The sequence below is a fragment of the Lepisosteus platostomus genome, unplaced genomic scaffold, assembly GCF_059453375.1.
Source record: "Lepisosteus platostomus isolate fLepPlt1 unplaced genomic scaffold, fLepPlt1.hap1 Scaffold_77_H1, whole genome shotgun sequence".
Classification (NCBI taxonomy): domain Eukaryota; kingdom Metazoa; phylum Chordata; class Actinopteri; order Semionotiformes; family Lepisosteidae; genus Lepisosteus; species Lepisosteus platostomus.
In genome coordinates this window covers 103,356-126,960 of record NW_028291689.1, presented here as the reverse complement: position 1 = coordinate 126,960, position 23,605 = coordinate 103,356, and the positions used below count along the sequence as shown (strand labels likewise).

The following is a 23,605-nucleotide window of genomic DNA, read 5'->3' as shown; positions in this document are numbered from 1 at the left end:
AAACCTGCTCCACGGAAAACAGCTCTGTTGCACTTTTGATCAAAGGGAGATTCGCTGTTCTTACTTTTTGATGACATAACACCCAAAGGGGCTTCTTTGGAGCTGGATTCCAACCAGCATCCTTAAGTTTCTTGGCAGTATCCTTTACAGTCCTCTGTTCGGTTGACAAGGGACTGAAGGGGGCAGCTTTCCTCACACATACAGTGCAATGTACTGTAGTGTTCCCGTTCATCGAATTCGCAGTTCTGCATCAGACCTCTAACTCGTTTCCTTAGCTTGGATTTAAGCCACGAAGCAGGCTTCTACTGTATAAACGTCTAGGGGAATCACAAACTATTTGAGAGGCCATCATCCCAGGGGGAACTGACAAAGTCTATCCCTAAACACCTAGCGCAGTCTCTCGAGAGACTGTCAAAAATCGCTTTCTCCGTTTGCGTTGCAAGTAAGTGAAAACGCGGTCTCAACCCAGAGCCACTTGGCAGCAGCGGCACGTAAATACTGTCACTGCTCGATACCAACGTTAGCCTATTATACCATGTTCAGCCACCGCTAGAAAATGTACGGCTCTAGAACCGGAGCAAACAACAGGATGGCCAACGTCAAACATGGAGAGCGACGAGAAAGGGATTCGAACCAATGCGTGCAGAGCACAATGGATCAGCAGTCCATCTCCTTAACCACTCGGCCACCTCGTCGAGGAAGCTAGGCTGTCCGGACATGGCTTGGTGCACTCCAGATGATCTTTTTCTTTTTTTTCCCTCGTACTCGAGGGTCCTTTTCCTGTTCCACATGCGATTTCAACATTTTCCTTGGGAGATGTCAAGCCAGCAAGCCACTGCTGTGGTTCAGTGGCCAGTGTGCAGTTCAGTGGCCCTGTTGTACACAGAAAGCACATTGAGCTCCTTGGACATGAAAAGTTCCAGATAAAAGCCATTTGTCATCCTTTCTCTTGGTGTCGATGTTGCTATTGTATGTAAAGGTGGCAACTTGCTCCGCGAGCAGGCGGAGCAAGTTGCAATGCAGATGTGTCTGAGTGGTGTGTCCAAGTGGCTGCAAAAGGACAGTGCTCCCGGGGTGCCGTGGCTTAGTTGGTTAAAGCACTTGTCTAGTAAACAGGAGACCCTGGGTCTGAATCCCAGTGGTGCCTTTTTTGTTCCGTCTTCTCGAACAGAACGGGTCATTATGGACAACCGCCTACGGCTAGACTTAATTAAATGCAAGCATTCATTTCCTGTCTTTAACGCGACTTGTTTTTCTTAAAATGGATGCAACTTGCAAAACATGAAATACAAATCTTGCTAATCTGCGCTCGCGGCTGGCAAAAAAAAAAAAGAAGTCAGCAATGTTTTTTTCTTTAACCTTAACCCTGCTAATGGAGAAGAGTTAAACGACCGAGTCTATGCAGCTTAAACGGTCCGCACGTCGGGTTCTTAGCTGAAAGGGTGGTAAATCACACTCACCCCAGTCCTTAATCTTTTAAAGAGGATACAAAATTGAACCTAGTCGCCACATCACATACATCCTGTTCAACGATAAATAGGTAACATCTGTAGTGTGCTCTCTGAAGGCACTAGTTCTGTAGGATTTGGGATTTACTGGGACAATTATTCATTGTAGCAGTAAATCACAAAATGATTCTTTTAATGGCTTTAGAATCCAACCTTGCGATATAACTCAAACAACGCACACACACAGGTACTAATACATGAGGATACATTTATTAATACATAGAATATGCATGTAAACCTAACAGATCTTATCGAGAGGGTTATCAGAATACAAAAGGTATATATTCAGTCAGTTACAAAGAGTTACATATATCAAGAGGACATACGTTCAGTATATCATTCATTTAGACCGTTTCGTAAATGAACTTGGTTATAACTTCTACACTAGATACTCAAAACAAGTACATAACTCTTAGGAATTAAATTGATATCAAATGGTTGGGATAACAATTGAATTCTCGAGCTGTCATGCAGTGAAGTTGAATACTCATCCAATCTCTGGGGATTCAGATCTCCTGCGGGCACAAAGAAGCAGTTGCAGGCTTGTTGCTGTCTAATCCGCGCTCTCTGGCTCTATGCCAGGCTTTGCTGTTCAGCTTGCGACGGTGCTCTGGTGATGCTGACCTTGGGGTTGTAGACCACTTGGATGAGGCTCTCTCTTGGAATCTTGCAGACCTTTAGGCGCCAATGGATGACCATTGATCATGATAGCCAGGCTTAGCTAAGTGCATCCCCATTTGGGAGCTGTACCTTATCAAAAGAAAACATCTTTAAATCAGTCTGCATGAATAGCTTCTCTGTGACTGCACCACAGAGATGAAGAGGGAGATGGGGCCTCATTTGGGAAAGCACAGCAACACTTAATTCTGTCTTATTAATAAGCCTCGCCGCTACAGTACGTACAGTTATAATTCAATCTGAATTAAAAACTACATGTCCCAGTTACCATGGTGGTGCTTGTGATCATTGCGTTTAACCAACGAAACAGGGCGAAAAATCAGTCACATGACTTTGTGGCTGAGTTTAGAAAGCTTAATGTATCAGCAAGACAGCAAAGACATTTTTCCAAGAAAGTTTAGCCTTTGTCACTAATGAAACCGCTAAATAAAGACATAAATATGGAAATTGACAATTAATTGACTTTTATATTTCTAAATATCACAACATGTTCGAATCCAAGTCATTTTTAATAACAATGGGTAAACTGGGTAAACTATCACAAAGCTTTAAAAAACTTAACATTTTTATTATCAACAAATTGTAAATACGATGTTTACATTGGCATTATTAATTTTTCACTTGAGTATATGGAGGATTGTGAGAGCAGACCCCCCCTCTTAGGCTACATTTTTAATAAGAAATGGAGGCTGTATGCGTTACAATATAAACATTTACTGTCAAACTTTAAATCAACAGTTGATTTAAAGACAATCTGTCAAAGTGCAATGAAACACAATATTGTTGTTGTTGTTGTTGTTATTGTTGTTTTTATCCTGTAAAGCGTTTTGAGAAGCCACCTTTAAAGGCGCTATATAAAGGCGCTGATTCTTATGGAATGTGTTTTCTTTCTTCTTTTTTTTTCAGCATAGAATAAACCTGTTACAGTACTTGATTCTTATGGATGCCCGGTTCCGCCGGGGATTCAAAATAAAACATGGAATCACGTGTCTAAGGAAATAGCATTATAACTATATCCATGCACAAACAGTAGCATGTTACATTATTAATTTGGGTGTCTCCTCTTGCCAGAAAGCGCTAAATTGCATTTTGAGTGCGGTTTTTGACTTTTTTAAAAATACAACCCATACATAAGCTGATACTGTTTAGACTTTTAATTATTTTAAACTGTATTACAGCAGCACAATGTGCTTTTTCACGAAACCTAGAGTACTGAAATGTCTTGCTTTGTACAGCTTTTCAGCTAAATATATTTATCGCTTACACCTGACACTTGATGTGCCCGACAAAAACCAGTTGAACAGCTCTGTTGGAGGTTTGCAGATCAGATCAGATTCCCTTCCCCCCACAGAAAGACAGACTTATTAGTCGCTATTCACTGCGACAGCAGCTCCAATTTCAGGCGTAAGCGATAGATCCCAGTTTAGCCGATCTTGTACAGCATGTTCCAGTTTACTCTTATTAACCATATTAATTTTAAGTGCTTAATGCCATTTTTTGACCACGCACGAATATTCTTATGTCCATACCTTTTCAAGGGAATCAGTGTGAATTGTAATACTAATTAAATAACCGCGGGCACTTTCCACCCCCTCTGACAGCAGGAACATAACCCATTCTCAGCTCAGCAGCTCATTACAATATAGGGTGTTCAAATATTTTGCTGCCTCAAAAAGCTTTAGAGAACTTAACATTTCTATTATCAACAAATTGTAAATACCACGTTTACATTGGCATTACTAATTTTTCACTTGAGTGTATGGAGGATTGTCAGCTGTCACTGAGAGCAGTTAATTAAATGTATTTTTTGATTCACAATCAGACAAATGCAACATAAATTGTTATCTTTGTCTTCTAAGTATATTAATAAACTTTCAGCATAGCTTTCTCCTAGTTTAGATTAATTTTTCTTGGGATTTTGGGATCAAACGTGGAAAGATTAGATTAGTAATCGTTTTTATTTTTTAAATACATTTTAGAAAAGTGTAATCTATACTTAAAAGCTGTATAAAAGCTGTATAAAAGACACTCGATATTAATGGAGTTTAGTTGATACTTTTTAAACTTTTAATTATTTTAAATTGTATTACAGCATTGTACACATGCTTAAAAGAGAAGAAAACGCAAGCCTTCTTCAGGTGTGAGGGCATTCTGCTCAGAATGAAACACTAAAATGTAATGTAGGCTCTGAATGGGTTCAATTATGATTTGGGCTTGATTAAGGTCGCTGCCTTTCATCCAAAATCCTGCTTGAATCCTTCTAAACTAAAAATTAGACATGAGCAGGGGCTCTAGTGAAATTTCTCTTTTTTTAATTTCTCTTTTTTTCTTGGAAAAATATCTTACCCGCTGCAATCCGGGCACAGAAGGATTAAAAGAAGCCAGACAGGCAGGGGGAAGAGTGAGTTCTAGATAAAGAGGTATCCAGGTAACAGTGAAGGTAACAGCCGCAGACGTGGCCTACTTAGCCCGCCAGGGTTACCCTACTCTTCCGGAGGAGGCCCACCGGGAAATAGCGCTCCAGGCTTTCCTGGCCCCGGCGCCGACTGAGGTGCAGTGCCACGTGATGCTGGCCGCACTGGTCCCCTTGGAGCAGGCCCTGGCTCTGGCTGAGCACACTGTTGCCGTATTCGAGGAGACCGGTGGGCACCAACGGAGGGGCGCACGGGGAATCAGATGGGGAGGAGGAGACGCCCAGCGCGACGATGTTGGGGGAGCGACGACGGCTGGTCATCTGCCACTGCTGTGGGGAGAGGGGACACATCGCAGGCAACATGAAATTGTCAGGGACATTCAGCTATATACAAAGACGAGACAGACAAAGTAATAATTCTATATTAACGTGGCCTACATATTGACGCAATGATCGAACTAACTGACGTGTTCTGATTCAGATCCCCTGCAGTTCATGCCAATTAGAACAATAGCAATGCTGAGTCCTCCCCACCCTACTGAGCACAAATTCAGCTGCTCTCCAGTTCTGTTCTGCATGTTTTTTCATTGCAATTGAGCTCGGAGCTGGAGATGATCTCCATACAGTTCTGTGTTAACTAGCCCGCACTTGCGTGCTAATTTACGGGTTGTGGCAGATGCTTTTCTATAGTTCATATACATGACGGCAACCTGTTACCGAGGAACCTGAGAGGTTTAAAAGCCTCACGAGCCAGGCAGGACTCGAACCTACAATCTTCTGGTCCGAAGTCAGACGTGTTATCCATTACGCCACTGGCCCATAGGACATGCGCTTGCACTCCACCACAGAGAGCTCTACACTGCTACCAGTAGTACACTTCCCCATCTAAATTTTCACAGCAAGAAACTTGTGTTTCCTACTATTTTTATCAGGTTTAAAATATCATCTCCTTAAAATTGAAAAAGTGTTGATGTGTCGTGCTGAAATTCCGATTGATTTTGAATTCAAAGAAAAAAGGTTTTCTTCCAAAACACCATGAAATTGTCACATCTTGCAGACAATAAGTGTATTCCATGTTGAAAAGAGAAGAAAGAAAACCATGGAGCCTTTTACAGGTGTGAGACTTCTTCAGGTGTGAGAAGACCTCACAGTCGAAACGCTGTGTTTCCGTTCTTCTCTTTTCAGCATGCAATAAACCTATTACTTGTTCCTTTGCAGCCGAGGCATGCTGACGTAGCTACCCAGCTGAACATCTTGCAGACTCTACAGTACTTCTCTCCTGTAGAAGTAAAGCAGGGCTTGCTGGGTGAGCTTTTGCTCCGGTAAATTAGGTCACGTGTCATGTTAAATCACTTCTTCTAAACACAACATTTGCTGGTGCTAGCTTTCCCCATGAAAAGAGACATTTCCCTTACAGTACATGACATATCGTTTTTATTCTATCAATAAGTATAGAAATTAAACAAAAGAAAAAATGGTGTCGCCAAAGAATGCACAGCTCTGTCGCCTTGGGGAGGTGTCAAGGGCATTGAGCTCCTTGGACATGAAAAGTGCCCGATAAATGCCATTTCTCATCATTTCTCTTGGCGTCAGTTCTGCTATTAAATGGGACGGAGGCAACGGGCTCAGAGAGCAGGTTAAGTGCACACCGAACGCAGATGTGTCCAAGTGTCTGTAAAAGCGCGGTGCTCCGCTGGCGCTGTTCCCTAGTGGCTTAAAGTGCCCGCCTAGTCAGCAGGCGATCCTGGGTCTGAATACCAGCGGTGCCTCTCTCCGTGTCTTGTTGTGCCGAATGTCTCATTTCAGACAAACATGTACAGCTTGGTTCAGTTTAATGCAAGAATTCATTTCCTTTCTGGAATAACTTGTTTTTGAAGAAATCCATACAGCTTGTGAAAGATGAAATCCATTTCTTGGTTGTCAGTGGAAAAAGATTGCCGGCTGCAAGAAGCGCAAGTGATTGTTTTCTTTGACCATAAACCTGCAAATGTAGGGAGTACAAGTGGCCGTCAGTCTCTGTGGCGCAATCGGTTAGTGCGTTAGGCTGTTAACCGAAAGGTTGGGGGTTCAAGCCCACCCAGGGATGCATGTCTCAGTTTTTCCAATGTAAACATCATCACCGCTAAAGAAGATGGCGCAGAAGGCTCCACAGTCGAAACGTTGTGCTTCTTTTCTTCTCTTTTCAGCATGGAGTAAACCTTTGCTTGATCCTTTGCAGCCTACGCATGCTGACACAGCTGCCTTTCTCTTAACGCGCCTCAATCATTATTCACCAAAACCATCAGCAGAATGTGTCGCCTTTGTGGTGATGTCACTCCTCTGCTTCACAAATGTCCTTAGTGACGGACCATTTCTTTCTGCCATTTTTCCGGAGCGGTTATTGATTGCTCCATCATTTCCCTCATACTTTCCATCCCTAGATTGAAAAAAAAAACAGAAACAGGCTGACAGGACGACAATCAAATTGCAAAAACTCATCAAAGCACTCGATAGAGTATTTGAATCCACAAGTAGCTCTGAGCAACTTTGTCCTGGCTTGCATGAAAGTCGGAAAATGTCAAAAAGAAAAAGATGGTGGCTTTTTCATATCTGTTCTTTTATTTTTAGTTCGTTGGCTCTTCTGTCCATTGTCCTCCTGCCTGGCTCTTGACCTGTGACTGTCTGAACGCACACATTAGACTTTCAGGCGGGGGATTTGTCCTGAGCCTCTGTGAAAGACCCACCCACCCCCATAAATCACTGCTCTAGAAACACATGAATGCAAAACTAAACCACAGCTTAAAGAGGAGCTCCAACTCAGTGCCATACTAATGTAAACGAAGTAATACTAAGACATGTTCTTATGGATTTGTCTTACCTTGAGATATGTAATTGGATTTCAGGATTAACTTCCTCATTCAATGTACTGGTGATTCTTTGCCTGGTCAGTACCTGGGTGGGAGACCTCCAGCGAACAATTAAGCTTGCTGCTGGAAGTGGTGTTAAGAGACTCTTAGGATCTTCCAGAGGTGTCTGTCCAATAGCACTAGTTGCCTTAGAGCTGGCTCAAACATTGCTCAAGAGTCTACCTTTCACAGATGCGCAAAGATGAATGATGGGGGTGCACGCTTCAAGGAGCCTTCCAACTGTAGGGACCGATTAGAGACGATCCGTAGCATGTGTTCGTTTCCATATACGCCCCGTGTCTCAACGGTAGGACAGAGTCAAATACTGCCTCGACACGTAACAGCGTTATATTAAACCGCAGGACTTGAGGGCTGTTTTGTTTGAATGTTCAAGGCATTGGTAAGAGCGTAGGTCAAGGGCCATTGATGCATCTCCTGTAACTGGAGTAAAAATGCTATTCAAAGTGCAGTGACTAAAATCGTCGTCCACATGTCTCCGTTGTTGATTGCTTTCTGTCTAAGAACGTTCTGTTTTCATGTCCGAACGGGGAGATTTTATCATTCCAACTTGAAGCCACCCTTAAGTCCTCTGAGGTGTGTGTGTGTGTGCTTGCACGTATGGCGTAAAAGGTTTCTTAAACGGAGAGCGAACTTGAAAAAAGTTGCCTCAGCTGCCGCCGCCGCCTCGCACTCCCTGTTCGATTGTAGCAAGAAGGCAGCGGCCGCGGCGTTCGCTGTAGTCGTGCCCGATTGGTTAAGGTGACGGACTTGAAATCCGTTGGGGTCTCCCCGCGCAGGTTCAAATCCTGCCGACTACGGCGTCCTTTGCATTTGTTTGCGTGCGTGCGTGTAAAAGGACCAGCGCCGTTTCGTTTTCGCTGGGACCTTTAACACTCTAAATCGCCTGGACCCGCAGCCTGTGAAATCGGTTCTTCAGCACCCACGAAGGACGCTTTGCCGCTGGACACAGATACCGATGCTTTTCTGCAACGAGCTTTCCAGCTGAATTTTCTCGGCAGCTCCGTACTGAACCTGTTCTCCATTGCAACATAGCGGAGGCTCATCACGTCTATAGCAAGGCTGTGTAGGACCGCATACGCCACAGTGACTTGTACACAGACCACATGAAAGGCAAGCGAAATACACTTTTAAAATTCCAAAGAATCACAAGGTCAGAGGAACAGCGATGACCTGAACAGATCTGTTACAGAAGTCTAGGTTGACCTATTTAGAGCTGTAATTGCATTTTTGTTTAATAGAAGATCAAATCTACTCGCATGTACCAGCACCTTACAGTTTATTGATGTTAATTCTGTTTAAGTAATAAGATTGCTAACGATGTTGGACTTAAGCCGGTGTTTTTTAGAACAAATTGCTTACACTTCTGTAAGGAATACGCAGTACGTTCCTTTGTCAGTCATTGCTCACCATACCTGTAACTTTCTTATCTAACTCACTTCCTCAAATGGTGAAGGTCCACAAACATAAATGAAAAAAAAACCCTTGTTGTAGATGAGGTGCACAAAAAAGCAGCCCCTGATAGTGTATAACACATTTGTACTATTGCAGAGACACATGTAACATGTATATATATATACTGTATATATATATGAAACAGAAATAGAAACAGAAACAGGAATCGCTTACTCACCTGGAGAATCTCTGTAGGAATATCTAGCATTTATCAATGGAAATAAAAGCTGCTTTAATACAGTGCATGTTCAAACTCAAACCCTCAGCTGCTGTTCTTGTTTGTTTTGGGACAAACTGCAACTGAGCATCGCATGAGCCGTTACGTACCCTTATCTGTTAGGGAATTTCAAGGGAGGAGTTAGGTCAGAATGGGTAGGCTGCAAAACAACAAGTAAAGATTTATTCCAAGATGAAACGTTGTGGCGGTTTTCTTATCTTTTCAGCATGGACTAAACTTTTACGTGTTCCTTATATGCTATATATGTATATATTAGCACCAATGTCGTTCTTAAAAACTAACATGAAATTGTCAGGGACATTCAGCTATATACAAAGACGAGACAGACAAAGTAATAATTCTGTATTAACGTGGCCTACATATTGACGCAATGATCGAACTAACTGACATGTTCTGATTCAGATCCCCTGCAGTTCATGCCAATTAGAACAATAGCAATGCTGAGTCCTCCCCACCCTACTGAGCACAAATTCAGCTGCTCTCCAGTTCTGTTCTGCATGTTTTTTCATTGCAATTGAGCTCGGAACTGGAGATGATCTCCATACAGTTCCTTGTTCACTAGCCCACACTTGCGTGCTAATTTACGGGTTGTGGCAAATGCTTTTCTATAGTTCATATACATGACGGCAACCTGTTACCGAGGAACCTGAGAGGTTTAAAAGCCTCGCAAGCCAGGTAGGACTCGAACCTACAATCTTCTGATCCAAAGTCAGACGCGTTATCCATTACGCCACTGGCCCATAGAACATGCGCTTGAACTCCACCACAGAGAGCTCTACACTGCTACTAGTAGTACACTTCCCCATCTAAAGCTGATTGCAGCTGTCAATCATTTCGCAGCCACGCCCCCTCTTCATCTTCTCTCTGCCTTAAGCGTCTCCGCCACTCTCTCTTGACATTTCATGTCAGCATGTCAGAAGTCCGAGTGACGTTTTTAATGGCTGAGTGAGGGCACGATGCTGAAGCAGAGAGGCCACTTCAGCCAGAGAGACTTGTGCTAGGTGAGATCTGAAAAACAGACTCGCAACAGAAACAGACCAAAAAAGTATCGGTGAGATCAAAAGGCAAATGCAACATCCAGCAGAGGGCATCTAAAGATTAGGGAACGGGCGACTGAAATCCATATGAGGCAAACTTTCCGGCTGTGCACTGCAGCTGGCCTCGTTGGCGTAGTTGGTAGCGCGTCAGTCTCTTTATCTGAAGGTCCTGAGTTTGATCCTCACACGGGGCATGGCTGCTTGCTCTTTTCAAACACTTGCGGCAACTGTTCGCTCATAACCACGTCTGGAATGCGTGACCTTTACACGGGGGAGAAGCAACGCCGCATCCCTTTTCTAAAGAACATTCATATTCAGAAATAAGTCAAGAAATTTGCCATTACTTTTGCTGTCAGCCTGCCCATGTTGCCAAAGAAAGATTCACTCGGCGTCAACATGACAGAACAGCGATCACTTGAAAACACTGTTCCACACTCCGTAAGCAAGAACTTCAGTGTTTGCAGTCACCCGATATGCCGATAGTCAAAGGAGCACAAAACACGAAGCGTCAAAGACAAGATGAGTTGATGGAAAGAGCGTTGAATTGATGAGCACAAAAGTTCAGCTCGTACAATAGGCAACGAAGGTCCCGGCGTCATCATCGCACTTGAAAGGACTGCCTTGCAGACTAAGGGCAGTGGGAGGTTGCTGTTTTGAGATGGAGGCATTGGGATGGTGGGCCGAGATCTATTCTTCTTAAGGAATTCTTCATCGTGAAAGATCGGTCCACAGGTCATCCAAAGAACTTACAAATTTTTGGGACTCAGGGAATCACGTGCTTCCGGAAGGGAGTGAAGTGCTCAAACACATGACATGCCCCCTTGATCTCACATGCACAATTCTGCTGCAACATGCACAGCTACCGTCCACACCAGGCAGTGGGGCTTCAGCAGAATTTGCAACGCCACCTGCAATTACATATCCAGCTGCACACATATACATGGCCCCTCTGTCCTTTTCAGGATCTCAAAAAAAAGCATAGCGTGGTTTTCCTGCAACCTGATTGACCGCATCTCCCTCAGAATGTGCCCCGTTGCATTCATTGCTGAAGCAGGACGGAGGCTAACGGGCATGCCAGAACAGTTAGGCTCAGCGATCTCTCCAAAATATTGTGGTTGTAGTGGAAGAAATATGGTTTAAATTGTACCTTGGTATTTCAAACTCTCTCTAGAATGTTATCCATTTCTATTTTATTTTGACAGGAACTGGCTAATGACACTGGATGAAAAGAGAAGAAAGAAAACACAACGTTTCGGCCGTGGAGCCTTCTTCAGGTGTGAGGGCTCCACGGCTGAAATGTTGTGTTTTCTTTCTTCTCTTTTAAGCATGGAATAGACCTATTACTTGTTCCTTTGCAGCCTACGCATGCTGACACAACTCCCCACCTGAACTGCTAATGATGCCTGGTAGTTTGTGGTACTTGGGTATTGTCTTATGTTTGCTCAAACTGCATATGTGTGATTGCATATTTTTGGGAATTTTCATATGTCAATATTTAATTCACTGACATTCCTGTATGCTTGGAAGAAAGGTAGATTGGATTTGGCACAGGACGCCTGCCCATATTTGTTGATCATTGTTGGGCTGGAAAAACAATGATAAAAAGTGTATGAAAAAAGCTCTCTCCAATATTTCCCTTCTCTTCGCCATGGTTACACTGCCCGTTCTTTCCGTCTTTGGTCCTTCTACAAAGATTCCAGGGCTCTTTTTCCACCATAATATCAGAATATTTTTTTCTCTTTTAAAGGCTGTAGGTGGGGTGTGATGGACTGTACCACTATCATAGAAGATTTTTTCAGGACACATCGCAGTTCCATAGTAGAATTTATCAATAGTAGAATTCCATAGGACATTATTTACCAACATATTACCCAGTGTGAGACTCAGAGCATTGAGTTCTCCACTGATAAAGATGGCTGTCTGAAGTCATGAAATCCACTGCTGGGATGCCTGAGAGACAGTAATTGAATCTTGGCTGGAATTAGGCTTTCTATTAGTGTTGATCTTTGGGAATTATGTGGTAAAAAGGGAAAACTCCTTTACTTTAGTCACTTTGAATGTTCAAATGTACAGAACCTGCAAAACTAAGCAATGAAAAAAATCCATCACCACTCTCATGATAGCATAACTCATAGTCTCTGCTGTTATGTAACAATACACACTTTCAATTTTCTTATCGCCTGTCTCCAGAGAGAATGTTGTTAGTGCTGATGACCTTGAATTAGACCTTGTTGACTCTGTAAAACAATCTTCCTCTGCTTAGATTTTCACTCAGATTGATTTTGTTCTCAGATTATTCCTGGCAGGACTGAGTTTCTAGGAAATGAAAAGTGAAAGAAAAAGTACAGAAGATCAGCCCTTGAATATACAACATTGTGCAGTGAGATTGTTAAATGTATTAGCTGCTATCCCGTGCTAGAGCCTGTCGTGGTAAGCAGTGGATGACAGGATCTAGCACAGATACTAATGAAACACTGTTAATGAAAGATAAAACACTTGAGTCTTATTTTAGTTTTCCATTTCCCTTTCATTTGTGATGTACTGTACAACAGGCCACAGAACATGCACAAAAACAGATATGCACACATTCACACCAGGCAATGACAGTCTGCCCAGTCAGAATCTGAGCTGAGGTATCAGAATTCTGAATTCCCTGAATTCTGTCATGGATCATCCACAATAAGGGCAATATTTGAACACGAGGATCCCCAGGAGAGAGCCTAGTAACATAAATCTTGGAGCAAAAGCAGATGATTAACTTCATAGTTTGTGTGGTTGAGCCAAAGTTGAGCATGAGGATATGTGAGTCACCATTCTTAGAAATGGATCCAACTTCAGACAGGCGTCAAAAGTAAGAGTATACAGTGCTGGGGCAATGACACTTCAATGATCAGAAGGATAACAAGAGTTTTAATGCATTGAAATTGATTTTCTGGTGATGCACACTGTCATGGAACTATTAATTTTTTAAGGATCACTTACTGACGTCAGACAGCTGCCAATTCTCCAGACTGGAAGGATGAACAGTTTATCCCCCTAGGTACCATATTTCCATATTTCGAAGCATTGGAATAATACATGTCATACAGCAACATAAAAACAGGAAGACAAGTATCACAGCCCCTATAATCGGTGTTAGTAACTTAAAAGAAAAACATTCCCCCTGGCCCAAACAGTGATTCTAACCAGGAGAGAAAAGCCGGTGTATCTTTTATGCCTCTCTCTTTATTCACCTTGTCTTTTAGTTCTTTCAAATGCTGAATAGCGAGCGTAAGATTTCCGTAATCATAGTCATTAGCTGGAATATATGTACAACAGGAGTCTCCTACTAAAGCATAGACTCCTCCAGATGCTGCATTTTGAAGGTCCAGCACGAACCTGTTCTGAAGTGCCATTAATCGAACTCCCCTTAATTCTTGTTTGATAGCGTCTAAGCCTTCTAACGTGATATTAATAAAAGAGTACATTGCATAAAAAGTTGCATGGGTGAGGCTGTAGAATGAGGCATTAAAGCACATATATAACAAGATGCATTAAATTTCTTTAACTTTACAGTATGATTTATAAATTTATACCACAAATTACTCATATCCCCCTCATTATCAGTTTCATTCAGCCAGTTTGTATACAAAGAGGCTTCGTGTTTAGATTCTTCCTCTTTTGGGGTGGTGACAGGCTTCTACATAAAAAGGAAAAAGGCTGTGCACATCAGTCCCAAGCAGGTTATCCCCATCTGTCCTTGTGGAGACATCACTCCTGTGCTTTGCTCAGTTCGTTTGTGACCTTTTTACAGTGGGAAGCATGAATCCAGGGCACCATTTCTGTGACCTTCACAGCAGTGGCAGTGGTCAGCAGCACCTGGTACAGCCCCCTCCACCTGAGTGAACACCATTTCTTTTTCCTGAAGTCTTTCACCAGAATCCAGTCTCCTTATTCACTCATTAGTTCTTACAGCACAGGTAAATCCCTGTGGACTGGAGCCCAGCATAATCCTAGGCTATTTTGGTCAACATTGGTCAACAGATCGGTCAACAACTGGGTAATAACTCTTAGAAAAATCTACACATTGTTCCCCTGCCTCAGCTGTGACATTTTGCAGAACAATTCTAGCTGAAGTTGTAAAATTTCTCTTTGTTCCGTTCCTGCAAAACATCTTATTATGAACAAACAAACCACAATAATCATTTGCATCTAGGGGAATCACTCCCAAGGGTAACCCCCCTTAAAACTATATTGTTCTACCCATCAGGTTCTGCCACTAGATAAGAGAACCTTTCCCATGAAATCATTTTTTGACCTTCATGATCCCTTCAGGGCATACAATTAGCACAGAAGCAGCAGCTTTAGTCCACATGTTTTTCAAACAGGATATTAACGATATGATCATAACGAATAATACCAGACCCACAAATATGTATTGAACCAGAGACCCTCTCCATGTTCCTAGCACAGACTGTAGCCATGCACCAATGCCCCAATCATCTGGATTGAAGGATTTACGAAGAAAATTATTTTTGCAGTAATTAATTTATTATATTTACTATATTTATTATACACGTGTAAATTAATTACTGCGAAAATAATTTACTTCGTACACTGTGCAGAGAGCCGTATACTCCTAGTTGCGGCACACACGATACATACAGTAAAAAGCCTCAGGCACTGTGTTAGATGTGTTTTCGACGTTATATATGCGTTTATTAATGTCGTCGATTTTACGGTTGCAATTCGACGTTGATTATACGTCGAGGCGACGTATATATACGTATAGCCGTATTTTCGCCGTGAATATATGTATATTCGACGAATCAATGCCCACTGGGTAAACTCTTGAGCAAACTCTGAACCAGCTCTAAGGAAACTAATCCGATTAGACGTTACTTTGACTCATCTTTTTACGCTCAGTGCTGGATTGCTCAAACTCCAGCTAGGGTTAGGGTTAGCATTCCCACGCTACTTAGACACTTTGTTTACGCTCAGTGCTGGATTTTGGGAACTTCAGGATGAGTGGGAATTTTCTCCTATCTGTCAATTCTGTTTTGTTTTGGAGACTCTTGGCTGCCTATGTTGTACAGTGCAGCGTGAAGGAAACATTTTCCAAAACTGTGTCAGCTCAAAAGTTGTAAGAAAACCTCTCCAGCTGCTTTAACTCTCTTCATTTTTGTCATTTAATGTGACACTCGATGTATAACTGGAGCCTCACATATGCAAATGGTGAGGCTCCAGTTCGACACCCAGTTCGACACCACTTTACAGTATATGACAAAAGCATGGCAGACTGTGCCGGACCGGCAGATAACTTCCGCTTATTTTGACCATATTAAACATTGGAAATCCTCCCACTTGTATTTGTGACACTTGATTTTGGCTCCACCTAAGACACTCTTAAATCTTCAAACACTTTTCTCTTCTCCCGCAACACTCTTGTCTGTCGGCACTATGTGGCAGCGTTGCATGACAACCTCTCTCACCACGGAAAGGAACCTAACAGCTTTGGTAAGAGAGGAGAAAAGGACCTGGCCAGTACAGGGCTCGAACCCGTGACCTTGGCGTTATTAGCACCACACTCCAACCAACTGAGCTAACCGGCCTCACAACAGTGCTCCTCTCTGTGCTGCAAAAAATCGAACTCAGGGAATTTCTTTTGTCCTCCTTTGAATAGAAAGCCGTGTAATTCAGTGTACGGGCTTTCTCGTGCAGTTTCATGGTTCTTGTAACCCAAATCCTACACTGGCCTGAAGTGCCCCCCCATTTCACAGCATTTTTCAGCTGATTTAAAATGTACCTAAAGGAGAAGCATTATTGAAGACCATCAATTACCAAGAGCTTTTGTCAAAGGTTTTGGTGGTCATTTTGAATGACCACAGAGCGCTGTGACCTCGGTTTTACATCTCATCCAAAAGACAGCGCCCTTTTACAACACAGCATCTCCGTCACTATACTGGGGCATTGGGACCCGCACAGACCTCAGGGTGAGCGCCCCACCGCCGGCACCATTAACACCGCTTCCAGCTGGAAGCTTTGTTTTTCCCTGTAGCTCACCCTCATCTGGGTACTGACCTGGCTCACACCTGCTTAGCTTCAGTGGGTTTTTTGAGTTGCGAGTTGCAAGGGGATGCAAGTGATGGAGCCGCTCGCTGCAAAAGCCACTGCATTGGCCGGGAATCGAACCCGATCCTCCCGCGTGGCAGGCGAGAATTCTACCACTGAACCACCAATGCTCAGTGCCTGGGCCTTCAAAAAAGACGCTTTTTTTGGTGCTCTGTGCAAAACGCGTCGACATCTGCTTCCAGCTGCAAAATGCCATTCGCGGACGCTGAAGAACTTTTTTCCAAGGCAGCGGGTACAAGCGATTGGGCGTTTTAAAACCACCAGGAACAGCAAAGAGGCGCGCTTCTTTGCTTGCGCCGAAACACACCGACTGGAGGCGGATAACGTAGTCGGCAGGATTCGAACCTGCGCGGGGAGACCCCAATGGATTTCTAGTCCATCACCTTAACCACTCGGCCACGACTACAGCAAGCCCTGCTGCCGCTGCGTTCTTGCTACAATCTTACCTGGATCGCGAGGCGCCGGCGGAAGCCTATTTCAAAGTCGTTCTCCGTTTCAAAAAAACATTTCCAAAATACAAGCCTTGCAGACAGACACGCCTCAGAGGACTTAAGGGTGGCTTCATGTCGGAATGATAAAGTCTCCCCGTCCGGACATGAAAATGCCACTTTGTTACACACAAAAAAAGAATCAACAACAGAGAAATGCCCACAAGCATTTGAAAAGCCGCACCACGTCGCACTTGAAATAGCTCTTACATTAGTGGTAGACGCAGGAATCGCCTTTTTATTTACGCTCTTACCAACGCGATGGAAAGCAAAACAAAGCAAAGCAGAGCAAAACAAAACGAACAAACGAAAACCTTGCGTATAACGCCGTTACGTGCCCAAGCGGTATTGTACATCATCCTAGCACTGCACCCCGGGGCGTACGGTATATGGGAACGAGCACACGCCACGAATCGTCTCGAATCACTCCCTACAGCTGTAAGGCGCCTTGAAGCGTGCACCCCCAACATTCTTCTTTGCGCATGTGTGAAAGGTAAACTCTTGAGCAGACTCTGAACCAGCTCTAAGGAAACTAATCCGATTAGACGTTACTTTGACTCATCTTTTTACGCTCAGTGCTGGTTTGCTCAAACTCCAGCTAGGGTTAGGGTTAGCATTCCCACGCTACTTAGACACTTTGTTTACGCTCAGTGCTGGATTTTGGGAACTTCAGGATGAGTGGGAATTTTCTCCTATCTGTCAATTCTGTTTTGTTTTGGAGACTCTTGGCTGCCTATGTTGTACAGTGCAGCGTGAAGGAAACATTTTCCAAAACTGTGTCAGCTCAAAAGTTGTAAGAAAACCTCTCCAGCTGCTTTACCTCTCTTCATTTTTGTCATTTAATGTGACACTCGATGTATAACTGGAGCCTCACATATGCAAATGGTGAGGCTCCAGTTCGACACCCAGTTCGACACCACTTTACAGTATATGACAAAAGCATGGCAGACTGTGCCGGACCGGCAGATAACTTCCGCTTATTTTTACCATATTAAACATTGGAAATCCTCCCACTTGTATTTGTGACACTTGATTTTGGCTCCACCTAAGACACTCTTAAATCTTCAAACACTTTTCTCTTCTCCCGCAACACTCTTGTCTGTCGGCACTATGTGGCAGCGTTGCATGACAACCCCTCTCACCACGGAAAGGAACCTAACAGCTTTGGTAAGAGAGGAGAAAAGGACCTTGCCAGTACAGGGCTCGAACCCGTGACCTTGGCGTTATTAGCACCACGCTCGAACCAACTGAGCTAACCGGCCTCACAACAGTGCTCCTCTCTGTGCTGCAAAAAATCGAACTCAGGGAATTTCTTTTGTCCTCCTTTGAATAGAAAGCCGTGTAATTCAGTGTACGGGCTTTCTCGTGCAGTTTCATGGTTCTTGTAACCCAAATCCTACACTGGCCTGAAGTGCCCCCCCATTTCACAGCATTTTTCAGCTGATTTAAAATGTACCTAAAGGAGAAGCATTATTGAAGACCATCAATTACCAAGAGCTTTTGTCAAAGGTTTTGGTGGTCATTTTGAATGACCACAGAGCGCTGTGACCTCGGTTTTACATCTCATCCAAAAGACAGCGCCCTTTTACAACACAGCATCTCCGTCACTATACTGGGGCATTGGGACCCGCACAGACCTCAGGGTGAGCGCCCCACCACCGGCACCATTAACACCGCTTCCAGCTGGAAGCTTTGTTTTTCCCTGTAGCTCACCCTCATCCGGGTACTGACCTGGCTCACACCTGCTTAGCTTCAGTGGGTTTTTTGAGTTGCGAGTTGCAAGGGGATGCAAGTGATGGAGCCGCTCGCTGCAAAAGCCACTGCATTGGCCGGGAATCGAACCCGAGCCTCCCGCGTGGCAGGCGAGAATTCTACCACTGAACCACCAATGCTCAGTGCCTGGGCCTTCAAAAAAGACGCTTTTTTGGTGCTTTGTGCAAAACGTGTCGACATCTGCTTCCAACTGCAAAATGCCATTCGCGGACGCTGAAGAACTTATTTCCAAGACAGCGGGTACAAGCGATTGGGCGTTTTAAAACCACCAGGAACAGCAAAGAGGCGCGCTTCTTTGCTTGCGCCGAAACACACCGACTGAAGGCGGACAACGTAGTCGGCAGGATTCGAATCTGCGCGGGGAGACCCCAATAGATTTCTAGTCCATCATCTTAACCACTCGGCCACGACTACAGCAAGCCCCGCCGCCGCTGCGTTCTTGCTACAATCTTACCTGGATCGCGAGGCGCCGGCGGAAGCCTATTTCAAAGTCGTTCTCCGTTTCAAAAAAACATTTCCAAAATACAAGCCTTGCAGACAGACACGCCTCAGAGGACTTAAGGGTGGCTTCATGTCGGAATGATAAAGTCTCCCCGTCCGGACATGAAAATGCCACTTTGTTACACACAAGAAAAGAATCAACAACAGAGAAATGCCCACAAGCATTTCAAAAGCCGCACCACTCCGCACTTGAAATAGCTCTTACATTAGTGGTAGACGTAGGAATCGCAGTAACTACAGACGTTTAAAAAGCTCCACTCATGCCGACGATGCAGCATGAAGAAGCGCAACCTAACGTTTGACAGACAAAAGCCGGGCGCCGCTACGAGCAATACGAAATCAAACTGACAGCACACGGCGTTTCGCGCTGACTCAAAAGTGATCTCGACAGACGCTGTTCTCTGCATAACGCTGAAAGAGCTAAAGAGCGTTTCTGTTGAGACGTAACAAGCTCGTTTCTTTCTACCATGATGTCACCATGACCAAATCTGTCTTTAAACACCTTGCTCAGTCTCTGACGAGACTGTCAAAAATTGCTTTCGCCGATTGTATTGCAAACCGGCGGAAGCGGGGTATTGGGAAAAGTTTTCAACTAGCAATAATCGCGCCTCGGCTAAACCTCACAGGCTACGATACTGCCACTGCGCAAAGCTGACGGTTGCCAGGCAACCGCGGGGATCCTATGGAAATCGTCATCGATCGTCTCATGGCATGTCGTTGCGGTAACGCTTCATATTTGTCGTCTTCTTCTTCTAGCTTGAGGTTTTGAAGAATTTCATGACAGACAAGGGCTCCGTTGGGAATAAAGGGCGTTGTGAGAAAACCGTTGCTTATTTTCAGCAGCAGAAATACAACCCTTTAAATACAAGATGACAGAACAATGACGAAGGGCATGCCTGGAGGAACTCATGCACTACAGAGGAAAGGGGGCGGGCACGTACAGTTCACATTCAAGCCACAAGTACTCTTCTCGGATGTTACACAAACAAATCCTAACGTCCTGAAAGCATTGCAGCATGTTTGTGTCCCACTTCCCGTGGCTGCAGGACGACTGACACGAACGGACAAACACAATCTGTGGCGTTTAGCGTGACATAGTCTTGCAGGCATCGTGCTGTCTCACTGCAATACTATACCACTTGAGGAAACAGTCCATCTGGCCATGAAACTCATTTGAACGTCTAGCTACAGCAACTAACAATATCATGATTTATTCAGGATGTGTGGAATCAGCACGTCCCGGAGACAGCTTCCGAAATCGTGAGCATTCTCTGGTGGTAGGGGCGTTCAAGATGCCGCTCAGGTGGGAGGTAAAGTTTAGTGGTTGGGGAGTTTTTTTGAGTTTTTCATGACCTGAATGTTAATTTTTGCTTTTTTTGACTACAGAAAAATAAGGACTTAACACTAGTTGTTTAAACTTCAGTTATAATTGAAAGAAAAAAAAACGATTTTTTTTTAGGTTTAAAAAGTCCGATATGAGTAACACTGGGAAAAGAAAAGAGAGTGCTGGGTCTTCGAAGGAGAACTCTAAGATACCTCAATCGTATATGTATAGCACTACAAAAAAATCGATGGCAACTAAAGGGAAAAGTGAAGCAGCTGCAGGGGCAGCAAGAGGGCGGAGGTGCCGCGCGCCCGGCCGACGTGTTGGACCGGTGCGCTTTACGTGCTGAAATAAACACGCGACAGCCCCGAAATGTTTCCAGAGTGCTGTGCACTGAAGACTTGCCTGGTGCTCCTCCGTGCAGATTGTTTGTCCTCCTCCAGTGCGGGACGAGCCAACACAAGGGAGCGCATTCGCCAACATCCAGGCACGCAATGCGATTTGGAAAGCAGCTCCTTTCCAAAGAGTTGCACACGAACGATCCTTCAGTCCCGCTCGGGGGGCACGGAACCCCCGCCACACACAGCTTCAAGTAGCGAGTCAGGCGCCGGGACTTTCGCTTACGGCCACACCACCCTGAACACGCCTGATCTCATCTGATCTCGGAAGCTAAGCAGCGTCGGGCCTGGTTAGTACTTGGATGGAAGACTGCCTGGGAATACCAGGTGCTGTAAGCTTTTGCTCTCCCGGCCAGCAGGGGTCGCCGTTGGTGCCGTAGGCTTTGGGAGGAAAACCTGCAGAATGGAAAGGTGATCTATAGCCTCATCTCTAGAGATGTTTTGTTGCTGTGGCATGTGTGTGACCCATATTCGAAAAAAAAAACCCGTCTGTAAAACGAATATCGAAGCTGCCTCTAAATCTGCAAATGAAGATGAGTCGATAAACCACTCGTTTTTCGTATAACTAGACATATATTCATTTGTTACCGATTTCATTCATTGAGCACGAATACAATAGAGGTACAGCCATTCACTGTTTGACATGTCTGCACTGGTACAGAACCGAGCAATCAGAAAACGGGTGAAACTGTCTTTAGACTCAGCATACAGTACCGAGGCCCCCCATGACCAAATAAAGGCTAACCTCGATAATCAGCCTAAAGAACGCAGACTACAGCAAAACGACTGACTTTGAAAAGGGAATGAACGTCCCGAAGGAGTAGTGGAACTAGCTTGAGATGCTTCTCCGGACCCCTAACTAAAAGCCAGCGAGAACCAGCAGCGGCGTCCACTCCTGTCGAACCGGGATCCTTCCGCAGCCACGCAGCTCGTGGTGTCCTAACCCTCCCGTATCTGATTTTGGACCAAGCACATCAGGGGAGAGCGCGAACGCAGTCCCCCACTACCAGAAATTATGCAGTCGAGATTCCCACATTTGGGGAATTCGCAGGGGTCAGCACAGCCGGAGTGCAATGGCCGAGCCTCGCCCTGGGTGAACCTCCTTCTTGATCAAGGTATCTCCCCTGCCAGGTAAGTATGAGTTAAACAGGCCCCTGCAAGCGGCCCGCACCCACAGCACAAATCGCGCAGCCTAGGCCACCTCCTCGCCCTGCACGCCACCGCCTCCTGCTGGGCCCACTCTTTCACACACTCACACGCCACACTAACACTCAAAAGTGTGGGCAAAACGAGAAAACGAGCGCGCCGTTTCCTACACATCTGCAGTCGCCGTTGCGCATTCGCAGCATGTCCCGGGATGCAATTCGGCCTCATTGCGACGTGCGCCTGCCACACACCGAACAAACCTTTTCAGCAATTTCCAAAAAACGGGCCTGCTTGCCTGCCCACAAGGCTCCGTCTCTTACCTGCTCTCCAGAGCCTGCTGCCTTCTGTGCTTTTCTCTCGGCACCGCTGCAGTGCACACAACTCCTGCAGCGGGAGGGGGGGAGAAAGTTCCCGCGCTCTGCCGCAGGGAAGGCTCGCTCCGTGCGCACACGTCCTTTCGATGCCAGTCCAACAAGTGCTCCGCATTAGCTGCGTCGGGGCTCCGGCGTGTCGCACCTCACCTCACCTCGCACTGCCCCCTCCTTGAATGTCTGCCGCTGGGCATGCCCCGCTCTCCTCCGCCTTATCTTATCGCGTGTGAGCACCGACAATGGCCACAATGCCGGGGAATGGCACCTGTAAAGTGTTAATTGGGGCACAGGAACAGCCCGTCTCGTCTCGGGGGGGCCGGCTTCAGAGACAATACAGCAAACACAGCGGGGCAGGGGAAGAAGACGACACCACACATGCGGGTACATTCAGCTCCGGCGGGAACGAGACATTTGTCGGTCTTTTCAAGTGCCGAGAGCCGAGCAATCCTTCACTTGTATCGTTTCTCCCCGGTGACTAGATCTGGCCCTGCGACTCTCGACTGGGCTCACCCCCGGGGCAGCCCAGCAGGTGTGAGCCTGGCCGGCACCCGGATGGGAGATTCCACCCCGGAAAAGCTCCGGTTGCTGCTGCTCCTGCAAGAGGTGTGACTGGGACCAGTAGGGAGCGCTCACCCTGCGGGCTGTGTGGCTCTCTTACGCCCCAGCCTCCTGATGGCGACACTCTGCTGCACAAACAGGCGCCGTCCTTCGGGGGAGGCGTCAAACCGAGGTCCCGACCCTCCTTGGCCATTAGGAAACCCCAGGGCTCAATGAATGAAATCGGTAACAAATGAATATATGTCTAGTTATACGAAAAACGAGTGGTTTATCGACTCATCTTCATTTGCAGATTTAGAGGCAGCTTCGATATTCGTTTTACAGACGGGTTTTTTTTTTTTGAATATGGGTCACACACATGCCACAGCAACAAAACATCTCTAGAGATGAGGCTATAGATCACCTTTCCATCCTGCAGGTTTTCCTCCCAAAGCCTACGGCACCAACGGCGACCCCTGCTGGCCGGGAGAGCAAAAGCTTACAGCACCTGGTATTCCCAGGCAGTCTCCCATCCAAGTACTAACCAGGCCCAACCCTGCTTAGCTTCCGAGATCAGACAAGATCAGGCGTGTCCAGGGTGGTGTGGCCGTAAGCGAAAGCCCTGGCGCATGACTCGCTACTTGAAGCTGTGTGTGGCGGGGGTTCCATGCCCCCCGAGCGGGACTGAAGGATCGTTCGTGTGCAACTCTTTGGAAAGGAGCTG

General features: G+C 45.3%; 10 non-coding genes across 10 annotated transcripts; 3 read left to right on the top strand and 7 right to left on the bottom strand.

Annotated features, from left to right (window-relative positions):
- Window positions 1-8,220: 8,220 nt before the first annotated feature.
- trnas-uga (transfer RNA serine (anticodon UGA)) lies at window positions 8,221-8,302 on the top strand. Its single transcript has one exon. It is a non-coding gene; the product is annotated as a tRNA-Ser (tRNA).
- Window positions 8,303-9,862: 1,560 nt separating this feature from the next.
- Window positions 9,863-9,935, bottom strand: trnaq-uug (transfer RNA glutamine (anticodon UUG)). The gene has a single exon. It is a non-coding gene; the product is annotated as a tRNA-Gln (tRNA).
- A 418-nt stretch (window positions 9,936-10,353) lies between these two features.
- trnak-cuu (transfer RNA lysine (anticodon CUU)) lies at window positions 10,354-10,426 on the top strand. The gene has a single exon. It is a non-coding gene; the product is annotated as a tRNA-Lys (tRNA).
- Window positions 10,427-16,382: 5,956 nt separating this feature from the next.
- On the bottom strand, window positions 16,383-16,453 carry trnag-gcc (transfer RNA glycine (anticodon GCC)). The gene has a single exon. It is a non-coding gene; the product is annotated as a tRNA-Gly (tRNA).
- A 214-nt stretch (window positions 16,454-16,667) lies between these two features.
- On the bottom strand, window positions 16,668-16,749 carry trnas-aga (transfer RNA serine (anticodon AGA)). Its single transcript has one exon. It is a non-coding gene; the product is annotated as a tRNA-Ser (tRNA).
- Window positions 16,750-18,652: 1,903 nt separating this feature from the next.
- trnag-gcc (transfer RNA glycine (anticodon GCC)) lies at window positions 18,653-18,723 on the bottom strand. Its single transcript has one exon. It is a non-coding gene; the product is annotated as a tRNA-Gly (tRNA).
- An 893-nt stretch (window positions 18,724-19,616) lies between these two features.
- On the bottom strand, window positions 19,617-19,758 carry LOC148631426 (U4 spliceosomal RNA). The gene has a single exon (XR_015934762.1). It is a non-coding gene; the product is annotated as a U4 spliceosomal RNA (small nuclear RNA).
- A 1,289-nt stretch (window positions 19,759-21,047) lies between these two features.
- On the top strand, window positions 21,048-21,166 carry LOC148631425 (5S ribosomal RNA). Its single transcript, XR_015934734.1, has one exon. It is a non-coding gene; the product is annotated as a 5S ribosomal RNA (ribosomal RNA).
- A 636-nt stretch (window positions 21,167-21,802) lies between these two features.
- Window positions 21,803-21,966, bottom strand: LOC148631424 (U1 spliceosomal RNA). Its single transcript, XR_015934715.1, has one exon. It is a non-coding gene; the product is annotated as a U1 spliceosomal RNA (small nuclear RNA).
- Window positions 21,967-23,377: 1,411 nt separating this feature from the next.
- LOC148631423 (5S ribosomal RNA) lies at window positions 23,378-23,496 on the bottom strand. The gene has a single exon (XR_015934733.1). It is a non-coding gene; the product is annotated as a 5S ribosomal RNA (ribosomal RNA).
- Window positions 23,497-23,605: the final 109 nt, after the last annotated feature.